Below are 23,174 nucleotides of genomic sequence, written 5' to 3' on the forward strand. Positions count from 1 at the left end.
CAGATTCTGACCCTGATGAGACTCAGGTGCCCCTTCCCGCACACTATACCACCATACACGGTGACACAGAAGAAGATGCACATGACATAGAAGAGGAGGTGATGGATGACCCAGTTGTTGACCCAGATTGGCATCCATTGGGGGAAGAGGGTGCTGCTTCCAATAGCTCAGATGAGGAGCATCCACAGCAGACATCGACATCGCAACAGCTGTTATCTGGCAGGCCCGGAGCACTCCAAAGACAGGTTCCAAACATCAAAAGAGTTGCTGGACAGCTTGTCCAGAGGGTCAAAAGATCACAGCGTGCTAGGCCGCAAAATGTCTGCCAAAGTAGGAAGAGTGCAGTGTGGCACTTTTTTGAACAAAATCCTCATGATCAGGCCAAGGTTATCTGTAAGAAGTGCGCAAAGACCTTTAGCCGAGGGAAAAATCTGAAAAATTTGAATACCAGTTGCATGCTTAGACATTTAACCAGCATGCACTTGCAAGCGTGGACACAACACCAAACCTCAAGTGCCACATGTGCAACTGATCACAACGAAGGTAGTCAGCAACGCTACATTGTTTCCCCCACTGTAAGCCCACCGGTTAGCACAGCAGCAAATGTTGAGGTGTCGGTGCAATGCCACAGCAGTCAGGGAATCCCACTGTTATATCAACGAAATACTGAATCTAGGCCAACAGAAAGAACAACAACTCCATCACCATCATCAACCCTCTCTCAGTCCGCCCTGTCCACCGCTACTTCCACCATATGCAGCTCTCAAGTCCAGCTCACCCTCCCAGACACTATGAGTAGGTCAAGAAAGTACTCAGTCTCTCATCCGCGTACACTGGGTTTGAACGCCCACATTGCCAAACTAATCTCGTTTGAGATGATGCCCTTTCGGTTGGTGGAAAGCGCAGCTTTCCGCGAACTCATGGCCTATGCAGTACCACGCTATGACCTACCCAGTCGCCACTTCTTCTCTCGCAAAGCCATCCCAGCCCTCCACCATCATGTGAAAGACCGCATTGTCCATGCACTCAAGCAGTCAGTGAGCGGAAAAGTGCACCTCACAACTGATGCATGGTCCAGTCGGCATGGCCAGGGCCGTTACGTGTCCATCACTGCGCACTGGGTTAATGTGGTGGATGCAGGGTCCACAGGGGACAGCGGTGGTGGGACAGTGCTGCCTAGCCCACGGTATAGGAAACAGTTGGCTGTAGGCGTTCGACCCTCCTCCTCCTCCTCCTCCTCCCGAAGCGAAAGCTCGTCCACAGAGCGCAGTCGTACGAGCACTCCATCTGCAGCTGCCACTGTTGCACACGATGTGTCCCCCTATCGAGCAGCTAGTGGAAAGCGTCAGCAGGCTGTGTTGCAGATGATGTGTTTGGGCGACAGACACACCGCCGAGGTACTGGCCGAGTACTTGAAGCGACAAACTGAGTCATGGCTGGGCAGTGTACATCTTGAGGCAGGCAAGGTAGTTAGTGATAACGGCCGTAATTTTGTGGCAGCCATAGCCCTTTCAAAACTCAGCCACATACCTTGCTTGGCTCACACCTTGAACCTGGTGGTGCAGTGCTTCCTCAAAAATTATCCGGAGTTAACAGCCCTGCTCCAGAAGATGCGAAGACTGTGCGCGCACATCCGCCGGTCGCCTGTACACTCCGTTCGTATGCAGAAGCTGCAGCGATTGCTCCACCTTCCCAACCACCGCCTCATTATCGACATTGCAACAAGGTGGAACTCCACCCTGCACATGGTGGAGCGGCTGTGCGAGCAGAGGCAGGCCATAATGCATTTGTGGGAGGATACACGGCCAGGCACTTTGAGAGCAGACATGGAGTTGACAGGTGTGCAGTGGTCGAAGCTGAAAGACCTCTGTAAAGTCTTTCAGTGTTTTGAGGAATGCACACGGCTGGTAAGCGCAGACGATGCCATCCTAAGCATGAGCATCCCACTTATGCGTCTGCTCATGCAAACTTTGACGCACCTTAAGGAGCAGGCGTCTGCAGCCAATGTTGATGAGGAGGAAGAGGAGGAGGGAATCCTTGATGACATTCAGCCATTGTCTGCTCAAGGACCTCTCCTGGACAAGGTGGAGGAAGAAGAGGAGGAGGAGGATGATGATGGGGATGATTACTTAGGGGAGGAGGATGCATCTCGTGGGGCAAGTGAAAATGTTGGCGTGGCAAGGTCTGGTACAGGGTTTGTGCGTGACTGGAGGGATGTGGATTTGCCAGAAAGTGCTCCTCCAACCAGCACTCGCAGTGCATCATTGACACCGGGAACATTGGCCCACATGTCAGATTATGCCTTGCGGGTCCTAAAAAGGGACCCCTGCATTGCCAAAATGATGAACGATGACGACTACTGGTTGGCCAGCATCCTGGATCCACGCTATAAAGGCAAATTACAAAACATCATGCCACAGGAGAACCTTGACCTAATATTGGCTAATAAACAAGCAACTCTGGTAAATCGGTTGCTTGAGGCATTCCCATCACACAGCAGCGGTGATGGTTCTCACACGAGCCGTACGGGCCGGGGGCAGCTTGGCAGAGGTGTTCGTGGTGCACACAGCAGAAGTGGCGTTGGAGACAGGGGTTTCATGACAATGTTGTGGACTGATTTTTCAAATACCGCTCACACAACTGGTAATACTGCATCGATGGAAAGTGACAGGAGACAGCAGTTGTCAACTATGGTTACAAACTACTTTTCCTCCCATATCGATATTCTCCCACACAGGTCATTCCCCTTTGACTATTGGGCCGCTAAACTGGACACCTGGCCTGAATTGGCCCAATATGCCTTACAGGAGCTCGCTTGCCCAGCTGCAAGTGTGCTATCGGAAAGAGTCTTCAGTGCAGCTGGATCAATCCTGACAGAAAAAAGGACCCGTCTGTCAACCCAAAATGTGGATGATCTACCCTTCATTAAAATGAACCATGCATGGGTTTCCAAGGATTTTGTCCCACCTTCCCCTGATGACACATAGGGTGACAGAAAAATGGCTTGCTTTGGTCCACCTCTTCCTGGGACTTCACCTATTTCGCCTTTTGCATCAGCTGAATGTCCAACATCAACATATGCCACTTTCTAAAACTCCCTAACTGTGCTGCCTCCCACCCCATGGCCGGGGTCAACACCTAGCGCACGACACCGTGCGAGTGCCGTTGCCCTGGACAGGTGGGTAGGCCGACTCTTGGGCGCGGGCACTGGCACAGGGTCCCTCATAGTGCAATCAAGTGTCTCTGAAGGTGGTGGTGCACACCCGCCGTCAGACACACCGCTGTACTATGAGGGGCCCAGTGCCAGTACCGACGCCCACGAGTGGGCCCCCCTTGCTTGGGCAGGGCCCCAGCATTTGCAATCTTTACCTCTCCCTGCTCCTCCGCTGTGTAATCTGGGCCGTCAAATCCATACTGTGCCTGACACCGTCTGGGCCTGCCTCCTGATGTATAGACATATATTTTGAATGTGTACGCTATCCATACATGTTATCTGGGGATACGGTACCCTTTCTAACCTTTGTGCAATCACGTGCAATCCATACTGGGCCTAACACCGTCTGAGCCTGCCTCCTGATGTATAGACATATATTTTGAATGTGTACGCTATCCATGCATGTTATCCGGGGATACGGTACCCTTTCTAACCTTTGTGCAATCACGTGCAATCCATACTGGGCCTAACACCGTCTGAGCCTGCCTCCTGATGTATAGACATATATTTTGAATGTGTACGCTATCCATACATGTTATCCGGGGATACGGTACCCTTTCTAACCTTTGTGCAATCACGTGCAATCCATACTGTGCCTGACACCGTCTGAGCCTGCCTCCTGATGTATAGACATATCTTTTGAATGTGTACACTATGCTATCCATACATGTTATCTGGGGATACGGTACCCTTTCTAACCTTTGTGCAATCACGTGCAATCCATACTGGGCCTAACACCGTCTGAGCCTGCCTCCTGATGTATAGACATATATTTTGAATGTGTACGCTATCCATACATGTTATCCGGGGATACGGTACCCTTTCTAACCTTTGTGCAATCACGTGCAATCCATACTGGGCCTAACACCGTGTGAGCCTGCCTCCTGATGTATAGACATATATTTTGAATGTGTACGCTATCCATACATGTTATCTGGGGATACGGTACCCTTTCTAACCTTTGTGCAATCACGTGCAATCCATACTGTGCCTGACACCATCTGAGCCTACCTCCTGATGTATAGACATATCTTTGGAATGTGTACACTATGCTATCCATACATGTTATCTGGGGATACGGTACCCTTTCTAACCTTTGTGCAATCACGTGCAATCCATACTGGGCCTAACACCGTCTGAGCCTGCCTCCTGATGTATAGACATATATTTTGAATGTGTACGCTATCCATACATGTTATCTGGGGATACGGTACCCTTTCTAACCTTTGTGCAATCACGTGCAATCCATACTGTGCCTGACACCGTCTGAGCCTGCCTCCTGATGTATAGACATATCTTTTGAATGTGTACACTATGCTATCCATACATGTTATCTGGGGATACGGTACCCTTTCTAACCTTTGTGCAATCATGTGCAATCCATACTGGGCCTAACACCGTCTGAGCCTGCCTCCTGATGTATAGACATATATTTTGAATGTGTACGCTATCCATACATGTTATCCGGGGATACGGTACCCTTTCTCACCTTTGTGCAATCACGTGTAATCCATACTGGGCGTGAGAACGGCTGGCGAGCTGTTAAGCAAGCTACAGCACCTGTGGTTTGCACACGTAAGTTTTTAATTTTTTCAGGAATGACAGTTAGGCCTAATTCCGGAACTGCGGTTGACCTGCACTTACTGGGAAATCATCGTTCGCGGGTAATAATTGTAATCAGTGATCCCCATCACTAACGTTGTTCAGCGGGTTATCTGCACCTATAAGCGACAAACGCTGGCCTTTTCAGTGTAGCGCACATGCAGCCACGGACATGTAACGGCATGACACACCAGTTATTGGCCAATCTCATGTGCCAGAGCCTCACGTGTCCCTCTAGTAAGCCGGACTCGGACCGCGGGGCATGACGGAGTCTCGTTCGTTAACGGAATTAAGCTTGCAATGTGTGCATCTGTTCTGTAGCTGGCATGGTTGAGGTTTCCCAGGTGGAGTCGAATTTAACCGTAAAAAAAGAAAAGAGAAGCCAACGTTGCCAAGGTCAGAACGCATAACATAAAGTGCATTTGCACATAACATCTAACTGTATTCAAAATGAGATATTTAGCAAAAAAATTGATCAATTCAATTGAGCCACCCCGCCGCGCCAAGGCAATCTCATGTGGGGGGTCCTACTCTACGTTTTTAATAAACACTGTGCCATTACGGCCTCCTAGATACATTAAAAGCAAGACCACTTTAAATGCAATCCGTACCTGAGCATTTCTGGATCGCTCCCATGATGCCAGAAAAGGCAAGTGCGGATGAAGGCCAACCAGGTCTGAATACAGACGTGTCAGGTTTTAGCCTCCACACATTGCCTGACCAGCAAGCATAGATGAAGGGCAATGCAGGTTCAGATACAGGTGCACAATTAAATAAAGCTTGGGGCAGGGTGGGGCTGCTGTGTATGTGTGCACAGCAGCCTAGATCCATCACAGTGAACACAGAAAAAATGGCGAACATAACCCAGCGCGCACGGCAACAGTGGTGGTCAGCCACATACCAATGTACAAAAAAAGAAAAGAGAAGCCAGCGTTGCCAAGGTCAGAACGCATAACATAAAGTGCATTTGCACATAACATCTAACTGTATTCAAAATGAGATATTTAGCAAAAAAATTGATCAATTCAATTGAGCCACCCCGCCAAGGCAATCTCATGTGGGGGGTCCTACTCTACATTTTTAATAAACACTGTGCCATTACGGCCTCCTAGATACATTAAAAGCAAGACCACTTTAAATGCAATCCGTACCTGAGCATTTCTGGATCGCTCCCATGATGCCAGAAAAGGCAAGTGCGGATGAAGGCCAACCAGGTCTGAATACAGACATGTCAGGTTTTAGCCTCCACACATTGCCTGACCAGCAAGCATAGATGAAGGGCAATGCAGGTTCAGATACAGGTGCACAATTAAATAAAGCTTGGGGCAGGGTGGGGCTGCTGTGTATGTGTGCACAGCAGCCTAGATCCATCACAGTGAACACAGAAAAAATGGCGAACATAACCCAGCGCGCACGGCAACAGTGGTGGTCAGCCACATACCAATGTACAAAAAAAGAAAAGAGAAGCCAGCGTTGCCAAGGTCAGAATGCATAACATAAAGTGCATTTGCACATAACATCTAACTGTATTCAAAATGAGATATTTAGCAAAAAAATTGATCAATTCAATTGAGCCACCCCTCCAAGGCAATCTCATGTGGGGGGTCCTACTCTACATTTTTAATAAACACTGTGCCATTACGGCCTACTAGATACATTAAAAGCAAGACCACTTTAAATGCAATCCGTACCTGAGCATTTCTGGATCGCTCACATGATGCCAGAAAAGGCAAGTGCGGATGAAGGCCAACCAGGTCTGAATACAGACGTGTCAGGTTTTAGCCTCCACACATTGCCTGACCAGCAAGCATAGATGAAGGGCAATGCAGGTTCAGATACAGGTGCACAATTAAATAAAGCTTGGGGCAGGGTGGGGCTGCTGTGTATGTGTGCACAGCAGCCTAGATCCATCACAGTGAACACAGAAAAAATGGCGAACATAACCCAGCGCGCACGGCAACAGTGGTGGTCAGCCACATACCAATGTACAAAAAAAGAAAAGAGAAGCCAGCGTTGCCAAGGTCAGAACGCATAACATAAAGTGCATTTGCACATAACATCTACCTGTATTCAAAATGAGATATTTAGCAAAAAAATTGATCAATTCAATTGAGCCACCCCGCCGCGCCAAGGCAATCTCATGTGGGGGGTCCTACTCTACGTTTTTAATAAACACTGTGCCATTACGGCCTCCTAGATACATTAAAAGCAAGACCACTTTAAATGCAATCCGTACCTGAGCATTTCTGGATCGCTCCCATGATGCCAGAAAAGGCAAGTGCGGATGAAGGCCAACCAGGTCTGAATACAGACGTGTCAGGTTTTAGCCTCCACACATTGCCTGACCAGCAAGCATAGATGAAGGGCAATGCAGGTTCAGATACAGGTGCACAATTAAATAAAGCTTGGGGCAGGGTGGGGCTGCTGTGTATGTGTGCACAGCAGCCTAGATCCATCACAGTGAACACAGAAAAAATGGCGAACATATCCCAGCGCGCACGGCAACAGTGTTGGTCAGCCACATACCAATGTACAAAAAAAGAAAAGAGGTCTTGCTTTTAATGTATCTAGGAGGCCGTAATGGCACAGTGTTTATTAAAAACGTAGAGTAGGACCCCCCACATGAGATTGCCTTGGCGCGGCGGGGTGGCTCAATTGAATTGATCAATTTTTTTGCTAATTATCTCATTTTGAATACAGTTAGATGTTATGTGCAAATGCACTTTATGTTATGCGTTCTGACCTTGGCAACGCTGGCTTCTCTTTTCTTTTTTTGTACATTGGTATGTGGCTGACCACCACTGTTGCCGTGCGCGCTGGGTTGTGTTCGTCATTTTTTCTGTGTTCACTGTGATGGATCTAGGCTGCTGTGCACACATACACAGCAGCCCCACCCTGCCCCAAGCTTTATTTAATTGTGCACCTGTATCTGAACCTGCATTACCCTTCATCTATGCTTGCTGGTCAGGCAATGTGTGGAGGCTAAAACCTGACACGTCTGTATTCAGACCTGGTTGGCCTTCATCCGCACTTGCCTTTTCTGGCATCATGGGAGCGATCCAGAAATGCTCAGGTACGGATTGCATTTAAAGTGGTCTTGCTTTTAATGTATCTAGGAGGCCGTAATGGCACAGTGTTTATTAAAAACGTAGAGTAGGACCCCCCACATGAGATTGCCTTGGCGCGGCGGGGTGGCTCAATTGAATTGATCAATTTTTTTGCTAAATATCTCATTTTGAATACAGTTAGATGTTATGTGCAAATGCACTTTATGTTATGCGTTCTGACCTTGGCAACGCTGGCTTCTCTTTTCTTTTTTTGTACATTGGTATGTGGCTGACCACCACTGTTGCCGTGCGCGCTGGGTTGTGTTCGCCATTTTTTCTGTGTTCACTGTGATGGATCTAGGCTACTGTGCACACATACACAGCAGCCCCACCCTGCCCCAAGCTTTATTTACTTGTGCACCTGTATCTGAACCTGCATTGCCCTTCATCTATGCTTGCTGGTCAGGCAATGTGTGGAGGCTAAAACGTGACACGTCTGTATTCAGACCTGGTTGGCCTTCATCCGCACTTGCCTTTTCTGGCATCATGGGAGCGATCCAGAAATGCTCAGGTACGGATTGCATTTAAAGTGGTCTTGCTTTTAATGTATCTAGGAGGCCGTAATGGCACAGTGTTTATTAAAAACGTAGAGTAGGACCCCCCACATGAGATTGCCTGCGCGGCGGGGTGGCTCAATTGAATTGACCATTTTTTTTGCTAAATATCTCATTTTGAATACAGTTAGATGTTATGTGCAAATGCACTTTATGTTATGCGTTCTGACCTTGGCAACGCTGGCTTCTCTTTTCTTTTTTTGTGAATTTAACCGTAGGCTCCACTCCTGGTGGTGCCCTTCTGGACATTCCTTTAAGGTTCAGCTTTGCAACCATACTGCCCACGTAAAACAAACACTTTGCCTTCATGAACGCTGTTTAGAGGGTCATGACTCGTGGGAATAACGCCGCCCAATCAGTTAACCTGCTAGAGAGATCCTTCGTTGCTCCCAAGCATGACATCACACTCCCTAGGAGGAAGGTAATGCCACTGTGGCGACCGTACTCCTGGGGGCGACACAAGTGCACTGATGCCCAGCCACTGCTCGATGAATCTGCTAGTACATTGACCCAGACCACTACATTCCCCTCGCACGCTACACGGCCTGAATCTGACCCTGATGAAACTCAGGTTACCCTTCCCATATACAGTTCCATCTTACACGGTGACAAAGAGGAAGCTGCAGATGAAAGTGCAGGTTCGGCCCACCCGCCATCAGACACACCACCGTACTATCAGGGGCCCTGTGCCAGTGCCGTCGCCAACGAGTGGGCCCCCCCTGCTTGCTCAGGATCACAGCACTTGCAAGGTTGAAATACTGTGCAGTGAGATGGAAGATGGGGACGATGAGGAGTCCAGACTAGTACAGGGATTCCCTAGCGAGGAGACTTATTTGATTGTTTTCAATGTTGGGACAGCAATTTTTGGGGAGCACTATACTCTGGAGAATGATAGATGGGGCCCACCATACACTGGAACATTCCAAAGGTGGACATCAGACACTGGAGCAGCATTTACAAGGCCCATTATACACTAGAGCATTAGAAATGGGGCCCATTATGTTTGGAGCATTATTTGGGCCCATAAGACAGTGGAGCTTCATCCATGGGGACCAACATATACTGTAGCATTATGTGGAGCTCATCATATACTGTTTCAAACATTATATGGGACCAATGATTCTGTATGGAGAAATAGATGGGCCTCGTCATGAGATGTAAAAAGTGAGGTATTTTTCATTGTACTATACCGCTATTTCTCTGCCGTATCGGAGCATGATGAGTTGTGGTATGTGTTAAAGGGGCGCTCTTTCGCCCAGGGCACATGAAAACCTGGAGCCAGCCCTCCCCCCCACAACTTTAGCCAAATAACCCCCATTTTTCAGTGCGTAACTTGTATTATGAAGTTAATTAAGGTTGACAAGCTTAAGTAATAAGAATTGATGCTTTTGGCATTCAAATGGGCACTGTAGGTGTGTTTCCTGTCCTCCTCTCACTGCCGACTTTTATTCCCCATTGACTTACATTGGGTTTCGTGTTTCGGGACGACCCCGACTTTTCCCTATAATCGGACGATCTTGCTCGACCCGACTTTTGGAAAAGTCGGGTTTCACGAAACGAAACTCGACCCTAAAAAACCAAAAGTCGCTCAACTCTAGCAGCGACTTTTAAAATGGTATTTAAAAGGGAAAAATGCAAGATTCTACATATGAGCAAGAAAAACAAAAATCTACAGAATGGGAGGAATAGAACTAAGCACCAGCACATGTGAAAGCGACTTGGGTATACTAATAGTTCACAGACTGCACATAACTCAACAGTGTGATGCAGCAGCAAAAAAAGGCAAACACAGTGCTAGGATGTATTAAGAGAAACATAGAGTCTAGATCAAGTGACGTAATTATCCCCCTCTACTCCTCCTTGGTCAGGCCTCATCTGGAATACTGTATCCATTTCTGGGCACCACATTTAAAAAAAGACAACAAACTGGAGCAAGTTCAGAGAAGAGCTGCCAGGATGGTAAGCCGACTGCAAAGTATGTCCTACGAGGAATGGTTAAAGCATCTGGGAGAGTTTAACTTGCAAAAAAGAAGGCTAAAGGGAAACTCAATAGCTGTCTACAAATCTCTGAATAGATGTCACAGTGTAGAGGGATCATCCTTATTCTCATTTGCACATGGAAACACAAGAAGCAATGGAATGAAACTGAAAGGGAGAAGATACAGAATATACATTATATTAGAAAAAACTTTTTGACATTTAGTGTGATCAATGAGTGGAACAGGCTGCAACAAGAGGTAGTGAGTTCTACTTCAATGGAAGTCTTCAAACAGAGGCTGGACAGACATCTGTCTGAGATCATCTAGTGAATCCTGAGCTGCATTGAACAGGGGCCTGGACACGATGACTCTTGGGGTCCCTTCCAACTCTAACATTCTATGATTCTATGATCACAATGTGCTTTTCATGCTATCTCTCCGGTACCTTCACTTACATTTCCTTTCTTTGAAGACTGTTCCAACCCTTATTTATTATAATGATGGTTAGACCATAAATGACAAGCTCGTTCTACCTACTGTGTCCCCCCTTATTTCCTTAGAGTTTATAAGGTTGCGATTAGGGCCTTCACTTCTGTAACTGTTGAACTACTGTATGTGTTACTTTTTGATGTTTTCATTGTCTGTTTATGTCCCTGCTTAATTGTAAAGTCCTCAGAACATGTTGGCATTATATAAATATATATTATTAGTTACAGTATCTTCTATGTGATGTATGCAGTAGTCGTAGTGTCTCCTTTGTGATGTACTTAGGAGTCACATTAACTCCTATGTGATGCATGCAGCAGTCGCAGTCTCTTTTTTGTGATGTATACAGCAGTCTCAGTATGTCCTATGTGATGCATGCAACAGTTTCAATCTATCCTATGCAAAACATCCAGCAGTTTCAGTGTATCTTATGCTATGTACACAGCAGTTTCAGTGTATCCTATATGATATATATATACAACATAGTCTCAGTGTATTCTATGTGATGTATGCTGCAGTGTCAATGTGTCCTATGTGATGTGTAAACAGTAGTCTCAGTGTCTGCTATGTGATGTATGCTGCAGAGTCACAGTTTATCCTGTGTGATGAATACTGAAGAGTACAAGTGTACCCTATGTGACTTATACAGAATATCCTTTGTGATTTATATACAGCTGTGTGAGAGTGTCCATTGTGATGTATACAGCAGTCTGAGTGTCTTAGTGTATCCTATGTAACAGGTATACAGCAGTCTCAGAGTCTGTTATGTGATATATGCAGCCGTTTTAGTGTATTCTACATTATGTATGCTGCAGTCTGTGTATTTGATGTGGCTTAGTGTATCCTATTTAAGGTATAGAGCAGTCTCAGTGTTTCCTATGTTAGGTATACAGCAGTCTCAGTGTATCCTATATGATGTAAACAGCAATCACAGTGTCTCCTATGTGATATATACATCAATAACAGTGTCTATCTGCACAGCAGACTCAGTATATGCAATGTGGTGCATACAGCAAACTTTCTACTGCTTGTGTTCTATAAATGTAACATGATGAATTTCCTAGTTTGGTTAGGCATTAGTGATGAGCGAGTATACTCGTTGCTCGGGTTTTCCCAAGCATGCTCAGGTGTCCTCTGAGTATTTTGGTGTGATCGGAGATTTACTTTGTGTTGACGCAGCTGCATGAATTACGGCTGCTAGTCAGCCTAAATACATGTGGGGATTCCCTAACATTCCCTAACAAAAGGCATTCCTCACATGCATTCAGCCTGTCCATCAGCCGCAAATCATGCAGCTGCGAGGACACAAACTAAATCTCCGAGCACGCCAAAATACTTGGAGAACGCCCCAGTATGCTTGGTAAAACCCGAGCAACGAGTATACTCGCTCATCACTATTAGGCATGCATTGAAATTTGCATTTATGTTTGGAGCAAGTTACTGCTGCAAGCAGTTCTTTTTGATACTTGCCATGGCAAAGAGTTGACTGCACTCTGGACTGACCATACAAACCTGGAAAAGCAGTTGCAAGTAGCAAAATCATTAATAGCCCCTAACATCACAGCCTCACCAAAGAGACGCAGTTTCAGTCATCATGTTAGGGGTGAGTTAATTAAATGTTTGATCAAATATACCATGATAATTTTTAAGTTGATAATTTTGCATGGCCTGTGAATGATGTTATACACACATGAACAAAATTGTTGGTAGCCTTCTGTTCAAGGAAGAAAAACTCACCAGGGTCGCTAAAATAACTTGAAACTGACAAAAGTAATTTTCAATTTAAATTTACCGAATATCAATTAGCTTTTGCAATTTAAACCTGTAACTGTCTTAAAAAAATAATTACGGTATCCAAAAAAACTCTATTAAGAATTTATAGTATTTAATCATTATAAAATATTCCACTTACAGACTTCTCAGGCTAAATTCAGCAGCACTGCAAATAAGTGAGCCTTATTTTCTAGTCTTTAGACACTGATATTTGGCAAAGTGTGGCAATGTAAAGATGTCATTGTCAGAGAATGATTGCAACAACATGTTCATTCATTGACACAGCAAGTTAAGATCCTGTAAATGGCTATTGTGCAGTGACTCGCCGGCGCAGAAGATCGATGAAGATCTTGTCAATAGAAGGGCGAATTAGTTTAACATAACTACGTGAATGGATGGCGCATGCGCGGGATTACAGCACCACAACTGCATGTCACAGAGCATTGTGACGCTGATGTGAGGGGGGGTGCCATTATAATGAAGAGAGGTAGGGAGCTCTTCCAGGCACCACATGCCCCGGAACGTGGAAGAAATCATTAACATAAATCGTTATAACTGCATTTCTCAAGATCTACACCACACACAGGTAGGACTGGTTTAACCATTTTATTACCTGTATGCCCATAGTTATTACTAAATAGTCCAGGGGTGACAGGTTCCCTTTAATGTAAAAGTTAAAGCCAGCATAAAAACCCTTGCATATGTCAGTTATTTTCTTGTACGAAAAAAATGGTCTGAGATTCATCAGTAGTTTTGATCATGGTTTAATCACATTTTTAAGAGAGTGTCATCAGTCTTTGGTCGGAGTGTGGTCAGAGTTTCATCACTTTTCTCAGATGGGCAAAAAAACTTCTCCAGCTTCCTGGCATCAGAGTTCTGTTTGATTTTTTACGGACCCATAGTCTTGCATTGGCAAGTTTGATCCGACACTCAGATCAATATAGGACAAGTCTCCATGCATTTGTGTAGATCACTCAGTCCAAGTAAGAAAGGAAACTACCCCATAAACTACCATAGGTATGAGTCCTATTTGTGAAAAACATGGATAGCACTCATGCAAGAAAAACTAATATCTGAATTAGTCCTAAATATAAGACTATACTGCTACATGGAATCATGAAAATCTATTATTTTTAGCAGAGGAAAATTTTAAAAGATCAAGTCATGACATCATACTTCATACTGTCAGCTATAAATTGAAATGTGGTACTAGCTTCCATATTAACTACACAATTTTAAAAATGATGACAGACTATAGATGAATACATACATACTGTTTATGATGTTTAACACCAATAATTATGGGACAGAAAAATACATGGCAAGGGTAGTATGTTAGTTGTTAATAAACATAACTGTAGAGATCAGTGTCAAGTAGCTGCTGCCAAGGAAAATACTAGCATAAAATTGAATTGAATGGGGCAAAAATACACATGATTGGAATATAGTCCTTCCACTTTAAATCACTAATCAAACCACACATGGGATATTGTTTGCAGTTTTTGACACCAGTCCACAAGAGAAACACAATAGAGCTTGAGAAAGTTAAAGCACTACTCTAGCATTTTTTTTAAATTATTTTACCACTGGAGAGTTGTCATTAATGTAAGTTCCCTGTCCCTAGTATGATACTTACAAGCCGCGGTCTTCATCTTTTATCCACACAGCTCCAGTTGTCTTCTGCAGGTTGTGATCTGCCTGATCGTTCCAGTGTTTGCTAGGTGAGCTGGAAGTCACATTCAATGTAAGTGTATGAGAGTCAGAATGAAGCCAGAAACAGGCTCCCATATGCTTACATTGAGAGCTTGTGACCGATATCTGTGATTTTAAGTAGGTCAGATAGTGGGATGGGACCGAAGTGGAGCCAGGAAGAGCTGAAGATGGTGGCTGGTAAGTATTTTAGGGGTATGGAACTTTGATAAGTAGCACCAGTTCAGTGCTGAAATAAAAAACCCAACTGGAGTAGGGCTTGATGGGTAAAGTTTAGTAAAATACTGCTGAGGAGGTGACCCAACAGTTATTATTAGTTATTATTATTATTGTTGTGCCATTTATTCCATGGTGCTTTACATACATTAAACATGTATGTCAGTATCTGGATAAGAATGAAGTGACTGAACAGAGTCAGCATGGATTTGTAACTAATAAGTCATGTCAGACTAACTTTATTTCCTTCTATGACAGAATCACTGATTGGGTGGATCAGAGAAATGCTGTAGATATAGTATATCTTGACTTCAGCAAAGCATTTGACAAAGTATCTCACACAATCCTTATTGAAAAAATGACTAAGTATGGAATGGACAAGGCAACTGTTAGGTGGATTCTTAACTGGCTTAGTGATCGGACCCAAAGAGTGGTCATAAATGGCTGCACATCCAGTTGGAAGAATGTCTCAAGTGGGGTACCACAGGGCTCTGTCCTGGGCCCTGTATTATTCAACATCTTTATCAACGATTTAGATGAAGGAATTGCAGGTAAACCGATTAAATTTGCTGATGACACAAAGCTAGGAGGGATAGCTAATACTAGAGAAGAGAGAGAGAGGATTCAAAAAGATATAAATAAACTGGAGCAGTGGGCAGCAAGTAACAGAATGGTTTTTAACAGGGAAAAATGCAAAGTACTACATCTGGGAAATAAAAATGAAAAAAGCATATACAAATGGGAGGAATAGGGCTAAAAAACAGCTAATGTGAAAAAGACTTGGGTATAGTAATAGATCACAGAATGACTATGAGTCAACAGTGTGATGCAGCAACAAAAAAGGCAAATGCAATTCTAGGATGTATTAACAGAAGCATACAGTCTAGATCACGTGAAGTCATTATTGCCCTCTACTCCTCTTTGGTCAGACCTCATCTGGAATATTGTGTCCAGTTTTGGGTGCCACATTTTAAAAAAGACATCAACAAACTGGAGCAAGTTCAGAAAAGAGCGACCAGAATGGTGACCAGTCTGCAAACCCTGTCTTATGAGGAAAGGTTACAGGATTTGGGAATGTTTAGCTTGCAAAAGAGAAGACTGAGAGGAGACTTAATAGCTGTCTACAAATATCTAAAGGGCTGTCACATTGTAGAAGGATCATCTATATTCTCATTTGCGCAAGGAAAGACTAGAAGCAATGGGATGAAACTGAATGGGAGGAGACACAGATTAGATATTAGAAAATTTTTTTTGACAGTTAGAGTGATCAATGAGTGGAACAGGCTGCCATGAGAGGTGGTGAGTTCTCCTTCAATAGAAGTCTTCAAACAGAGGCTGGACAGACATCTGTCTGGGGTGATTTAGTGAATCCTGCTTTGAGCAGGGGGTTGGACAAGATGGCCCAGGAGGTCCCTTCCAACTCTACGATTCTATGATTCTATGTGAAAAGGGGTATACTGTACATAATAAAAACAAGTACAACAATCTTAAAAAAAAGAGTCACCGACTGGTATCGGAGGAAAGAGGACCCTGTCCGCGAGGGCTCACAATCTACAAGGGGTGGGTGAGGATACGGTAGGTAGTTACGGTAGTTTGTAGGCTTGTTCGAAGAGGTAGGTCTTCTATGTATGTATCTATAAAAGATCAATACAGAGATCTTTCTCTCAAAACTGTAAAATACATAGCCATTTCCACACTATATTATTTACTGTAACACAGTAGTGAAAAGAATTTGTTACAAATCTCCCTCCAAATTTTTTGATTCTGGCCCTATCGATTCACATGGATCCATCTATATGGTGATATAAAAGGGTAAGGCCCCCCCACCTGACTCCTTATGCTAGGCATCACTGGAAGAACACAAGACCCATGTAGAGGGCTGGGGAGCTGGGATGGTGAGCACAAGAAGTCAGGTCAGGGCCTAGGATAGGATTTAGAGTTTTTCTTCTCTTTTACTAAGCTTTGGGGTCTGGAGAGAACTCAGAGCATAATAAATGGATTTTTACAACAATTGGGACAGATATCAATTCAGACTAATTTTATCATTTAGACTGAATTTAATCTACCCAGTGTAATGAGTGAATTTGGCCAAAACAAGTTTCGGGCAATTCACTTATCTCTAGCAATGAGGCTATGAATCTCTCTGCTTGTGTAAATTGTCATAGTGATTTGACTAAAAAACTCAAAATGAATATAATAAAATTACAAACTATGGTTACTAGAATACTGGAGACGGATTATAGATTCAGGGACTCACAATATGCACATTTTGAGTATTTGGTCAGTATTTTAGCTCAGTATCTGTAAGGCTGGTTTCACACTTGCTGCTTTTTAGCACAAAAAAAGCATGCGTTTTTTCCCTATATTTTACATGGGGTGCGCTTATGTGCGCATACACATGCGTTTGTGTGCGTTTGTATGCGCATGCGTTTTTTTGTAGTGTGCGCAGGGGTGCACAAAATGCATCCTGTTGCATTTTTTGTGCGTCCGACTTGCCCCCCAAAAAACGCATGCGCACGCAATGCGTTTTTTTACAGCAAAACCGCCATTGTACTCTAAAAAAACGCACCAAAACCCGCAAAAAAATGCACACAAACGCATGATGTGTTTTTTCCATGCGTTTGTGTGCGCAAAAAATACGCAGCAAATAAACACAAGTGTGAAAGTAGCCTAAGCCAAAACGAGGAGTGGGTGATAAATACAGAAGTGATGACGTGTTTTTATTCTACTTTTCCTCTGATGGTTCCACTCCTGATTCTGATTTACAAAAACTGATGTGAAATATTGACCCAATATTGAACATGTGATCGTGGCCAATATGATGAAGAAAATTGATAGTTTTTGACTTCTGGATGAATATTGAAGGCTTGAACATTGAAGCTTACTTACCGTCTTACTATACAGAAATAATTTCCTATGGCATGCACAGGAATAATGAATAGCAGATGGCAATAAAACACTGCTGTAAATCATGCTGTTCTGTATTGTTGGGCCATCTGCTTGGACGCAAACATTTAAAAACAAGACAACTGTGACCACACAGAGGTCGTAGAAAGTAAAAACAAAACTGTCTCATTGCTTCTTTCTGGGGCTACTCACCCAGTGAGCCAGCAGATACAGAACTAAGAGGAAATGAAATTAGGAGAAAACTGATTTATGCAAGACAAACTGTGCGTTGGTGGCGAGACACCTGCTAAATGTTATGGTTCTAGTTCAGCTACCGGGAGGGTGCATGGTAGAATTTCCCTTAGCAGAAATTTTATTTAAATACGCAAAAAATACTTAATGTGTGAACTGAATGTTCCTATTCTTGACTCTTTTCGATGTAAGGATAGCCTGTAATATTCTCCAAGTCGTAGTAGGTAATTGACTTGGTTCCTGAACTGCCATACCACAGTGCACTGTCAGGCACATACGCCCAGAAAGTATGCACCACTCGGTGGCCACTGTCAGGACGGATGCCATAGCATTTGCCCACCATAGGGACCATTGTAGAGAAACATATGCCACATAGCATAAGTTTTTTTGCTTTGGCTCTCTGTATAGAAAACAGCAGTCTGCTGCACAATCATGTGGGTCACTTCTGTACTTCCATAGACCTGAAGTTACATACTGAGGGGTTTACAAAGTTATGCTTCAAATTTTCTTCCGCTAGTGGAATATTTCCATAATAATGTGAAGCAAATAGGAAAGATATAACCATACACATAAGTCTCGGATTCATCATTTGTGTTTTTTAAGTCACTTCTAATTTTTGTCTTGTGGAATTAGCTATTATTATTAGTTTTTGGCATCTAATTGATCAAAATGGTGTGTACAATTCATGATTTTGGCATAAATTCCGGTCTTGAACTGTTTTGTGAGTTTTGGCACTAAAAGTTGCACAAATTGCACTAAAATATTGCGGGATTCAAAAGTACCCCAGGGGGGATTGAAGTTAAGTTGTGACTTTTTATAAAGACTCAATTGAAGAAATAAGCAAAATCATTTTTAATTGGTAGACTGTGCCCACAAAGCAAAAAAAAAACCAGGCAAGCACATATAAAACACGCTTCTAAAAGGCTCAAATAGAATAATGAATTGGGTGCAAAACAAAAAAATACACAAAACTAGACAAACAGGTGAAAAGGCTATGATGAATTGGGGCCACAGTCTCTAAACCATGATGAATAACAGCTTCCAGTACAAACGAATATCATCATGTGGTATTGATGGATAACTACTCATTCACCTCAACGTTTAGGCTGTGTGCCCATGTAGCGATTTTTAAGCTTTTTTGCCGCGATTTTCGGCACGAAAACGCAGCGAAAACGTTTAAAAATCGTGTACAGAACGCCCCCCATGCATTCCTATGGCATTCCGCACATGCTGTGCAAATGCTGCGCTTTTTTCCGCAGCGGAATCGCATCGCGGAAAAAATCGCAGCATGCTCATTCTTTTGTGCGGAATCGCAAAGAATTGCCGCGATTCCGCACCCATAGGAATGCATGAGAACCGCTTACTTCCCGCATGTGGCTATGCCCACCATGCGGGAAGTTAAGCATCTCTTGTGCGGTTGGTACCCACGGTGTGGAGGAGAGGAGACTGTCCTCCAGGCCCTGGGTACCATGCCCCTGTAAAAAAAAGAATAAAAAATAAAAAATCAGGGTATATTTACCTTCCGGCGTCCCGCGCTGCATTCCCAGCCTAAGCGTTCCCAGTAATGCCTTGCGGCAAGGCCCTGTAATGACGTAGTCTCGCGTGACTCTAGCGGTCTCGCGAGATCGCTATAGCAACGCGAGACTACGTCATCACAGGTCTCGCAAGGCATTACTGGGAACGCTGTGGCCCGGGAATGCAGCGCGGGACGCCGGAAGGTAAATATACCCCGATTTTTTTTATTTTTTTAGCATTTTAACATTCTATCTTTTACTATTGATGCCGCATAGGCAGCCTCAATAGTAAAAACCTGGTCACACTTGTCAAACACTATGTTTGACGAGTGTGACCAACCTGTCAATCACTTTTCAAGCGATGCTTCAAATCGCTTGGAAAGTGCTTGAATATCGCACACGAAAATCGCGGCAAAATCGCGGTAAAATCGGGGTGAAATCGCGGGGAAAAAAACGCGCGATTTCTGGGAAGGAGTCCGGTTTTTGGTGTGCGTTTTAACATGCACCGTGGGCACATATCCTTAAATCTTGAATGTTGACGCCGTAACATTGCAATGAAAGTTACAATTTAGCAAACAATTAGAAATTTGGCAGATATGCAAAAATCGACGGTTGCAGATGAGCATCTTACGGAAACCTTTGAATAAGGCTTCATTCACACATCAGTTTTTTCTCGTGTACAAGAAAATCAGCAAGAGTTTCATGGCAACACAAAACCCATCCATACTCATAACAAAAGACACAAGACAATAAATGGAAGAAAATGGCCGTGATGTTTATTCAGGGTAAATTAAATAATTAATATAATACATAATTCGCAGAATAGCCATAAATAAACCTCAAACAACCAATCCACCCATAGAGCTGGGCGATTTTCCCACAAATAAGACATCACGACAGCAAAAATAATTATTTAATATTGGGGAAGGGAGGGTGGCATCTTCTCTTCTTCAGTAAAATGTGCAATGGGGAAAACAGACCCGAAGTGGGCTTTATATAGAATAACTTTGCCCATTAAATTTCAAATCCACCAATAAGATTCCAGTAAAAAGAACCAGTCAGAACCAGCTTAAACCGCTCATGGACCACTTCACAGTTAATCTACTGACCTTTATTTGACCCTGGCCTGATAGCCATTACCATTAGATTTTTTTAACAACAACAACAACACCATGAATAATAAATTGATTTAATCCGGGTCTGTGTTACCATGAGATCCGCCCCCTTATTCTTTTATTTCTTGCGGGGGAGGGCTATCATTAGTGATTTCAGTCAATTTAATCTGAGTTTTGTCAGAGTTTGGTCTGAGATTGGCCCAAATTTCATCAGTTTTTCTCATACATTAAAATAAAGGTTTTTCTACCTTCTCTTATCTAACAGGGTATGAAAATTGGACCACACTCAGATGATGCCTGAGTGCTGTCCGATTTTTTTGCTTGTCAATTTTGGTCCAACACTTGGATAAAAATCGGACATGTCTCTGCGATTTTGCACTGACCACTTGGCCCACAAATCCCTTTCAATATTAAGGTACAAGTGCTATAGGTGAAAATGGTATGTCTAAATGAGCCCCATTAGTGATGAAAATCCAGCCTGACCTAGGGTCTATGGACCTGAGCAGACAGCTTCATAAGGAAGTCTAGGCCATTAGTTCAAAATTATTTTATTTATTTATTTTACTCATTTATACTCGTCTAGCGCTATTAATTCCACAGCACTTTACAGACATTATTGGCACTGTCCCCAATGGGGCTCACAATCTAGATTCCTTATCAGAATGTCTTTGGAATATGGGAGGAAATCGGAGTACCCAGAGGAAACCCACGCAAGCACGGGGAGTACATACACCTACTCCTTGCAGATGTTGTCCTTGGTGGGATTTAAACCCAGGACCCCAGCGTTGCAAGATTATATGTAGAATGGGTGGTCATAAACTGACCTTAGTTTAGTTATGCACTAAGATTATAAGTAGCGCTACATATTGATTTTAGCTATTGAGTGTCATCCGCAGTCCACAGGATTGCATATTAATATTTAGTTATACTTACTTGTATAGCGCCATCATATTCCACAGCACTTTAAAGACACTATTTACAGGGAGAAAACCAACTAAAACCTTGCAGATGTATTTGATGCGATTCAAACCACATCCCCCACACTGAAAACCTTGCTAACCACTGAGCCACCATGCTGCCTCTTAACAACTCAATGTATTTCTTTTTACAGCAGCTGTGTCTCTTTGCCTGATCTAACCTTCAACCTTCAAGGGTTTGGCTGTACAAATGCTCTAATATAGAGTCTTCTAACAAGCTAGCAGTTTTTCTGTGCTCCAGTCGCCACTGCTTTCTCCTGATAGGGCCCGGCTTTATTTGTCGGGTACTCCTGACTGGCCATCAAGTTGTTGTTAGGGTTAATTTTTCTTCCCCAGAGGGCGCAAAGGATTGGGTTAAATTTCAGCTGGGATCTTAACGGTGGTTATGTGCCTTTGGAGGAGAGCGGGGTTGCCATGGAGATGGATCCTCCCCTTGATAGGGGTATTTAATGGTGAGCTCTGTTTGATCCCGCCCTCTTTGACAAGGTGTCGAGAGCGGCCCACCCTTCCCACCCTTTTTGTTTATTAATTTTGTTATTTTAGTGTGGAAATTGTTGCTTCTAAGAAATTAAAGTCGCAGTGTTGGCGGAAGAAAACAAGGATGGGTAACATGTGCCGGGAGTCCAGTGACATATCCCCACAAGGTTTTACTGGATGATAGCATGATAAACTGTGACCATAACCCTCCAAATGTGGGTGTTAAGGAGTTGGTGATTTTGTCATTCATTAACCGATAATAAAGTGGTGTTTTTCTTTTGAAAAATTGGTTTGGTGTTGTTTTCTTTGCGTCGGGGGGGAGAGGAGGTGGGAAGGTTACTAATGTATGGACAGTCTAGAGACTGACTTCCTTTGATTTGTCTAAGGAAGATTACACTAAATAACTCAGGAGTTGGCCGCTTACATCCTCAATGATAAACTTATAAACAGTGGTTAATTTTTTTGTGACCTGCAGGTACAGTAACCTGCTTTGGCAGAAAACCAAATGCTAGTATTTGGATATCTTAATTGGAACTTCTCTCAGCAAGGCATCTTTTAAATAATTTCATATGAAACTGAAAAGTGCAGAAGTTGTAAATCAAGATACATCATAGTAATGTTCAACAAGCATTTCATTAATTTAAGATTTAATTATTATAGTTATGTTGCCCATTATTTGCATAAATGAACTGAAGTTTTTTGTTGTTTTTTTGAATCTTTGTGAAATGGGAAATATTTATTTTAATACACTCCTCAACATTGAAATTACAACACCAAGAAGAAAAAGTTATGGAATTATGGAAATCCCAGAATCAATAAACATGTTAATGACATACAAATGATGAAAAATGGAGACAACATTTTCAAAATATCTTGATTTATTTAACATCAAGTGTAAGTGGAACATGCAGAAATATATGCACTTACACACCTTGACTGCTATCAATGGGGTTATTAATGGTTGTCTGAGGAGCGTTCTACAATACGCTTGGGTACGCAAATCCTCAAGAACCGCTGCTGGAAGCTCCCTTTGCAATTGCCTACCAGTGACTTCCCAGTTGTGCTAGATGGGAGACAGGTAAGGAGATGCCACAGGCCATGTAGCATGTTTAGGCCATGCAGGCTGCTAACAGTAGTAAGAACAATGTGCAGCCTGGCTTTGTCACGTTTAAAAATGGCTCCTGAGACATATTTACATTCCCTTACATAAGTTTCTTTATGAAATTAACCTTGTGGTCGCCAGACTAATTTCCAGCTATTATTGTCTCCAACACAAATATGGGACTCAAAGTTGAAGAGGTCATACCTCCAT

General features: G+C 43.4%; 1 protein-coding gene across 5 annotated transcripts in view; it reads right to left on the reverse strand.

Moving 5' to 3' along the window:
- The window catches only part of ARHGAP24 (Rho GTPase activating protein 24), a 1,321,765-nt gene that overhangs the window by 573,260 nt on the left and 725,331 nt on the right, over nucleotides 1-23,174 (reverse strand). The window contains exon 1 of one of the 5 annotated variants that reach the window (XM_073541635.1): nucleotides 5,428-5,446. The exons of the other annotated variants lie outside the window; for them this stretch is intronic. The gene's annotated coding sequence lies outside the window, so the exon portion shown is untranslated. Of the gene's footprint in view, nucleotides 1-5,427; nucleotides 5,447-23,174 lie in introns of those variants that run through there. 5 annotated transcript variants of the gene reach the window in all.

Source organism: Dendrobates tinctorius, unplaced genomic scaffold (assembly GCF_039654945.1).
Source record: "Dendrobates tinctorius isolate UK_male_01 unplaced genomic scaffold, ASM3965494v1 ptg000011l, whole genome shotgun sequence".
Taxonomy (NCBI): domain Eukaryota; kingdom Metazoa; phylum Chordata; class Amphibia; order Anura; family Dendrobatidae; genus Dendrobates; species Dendrobates tinctorius.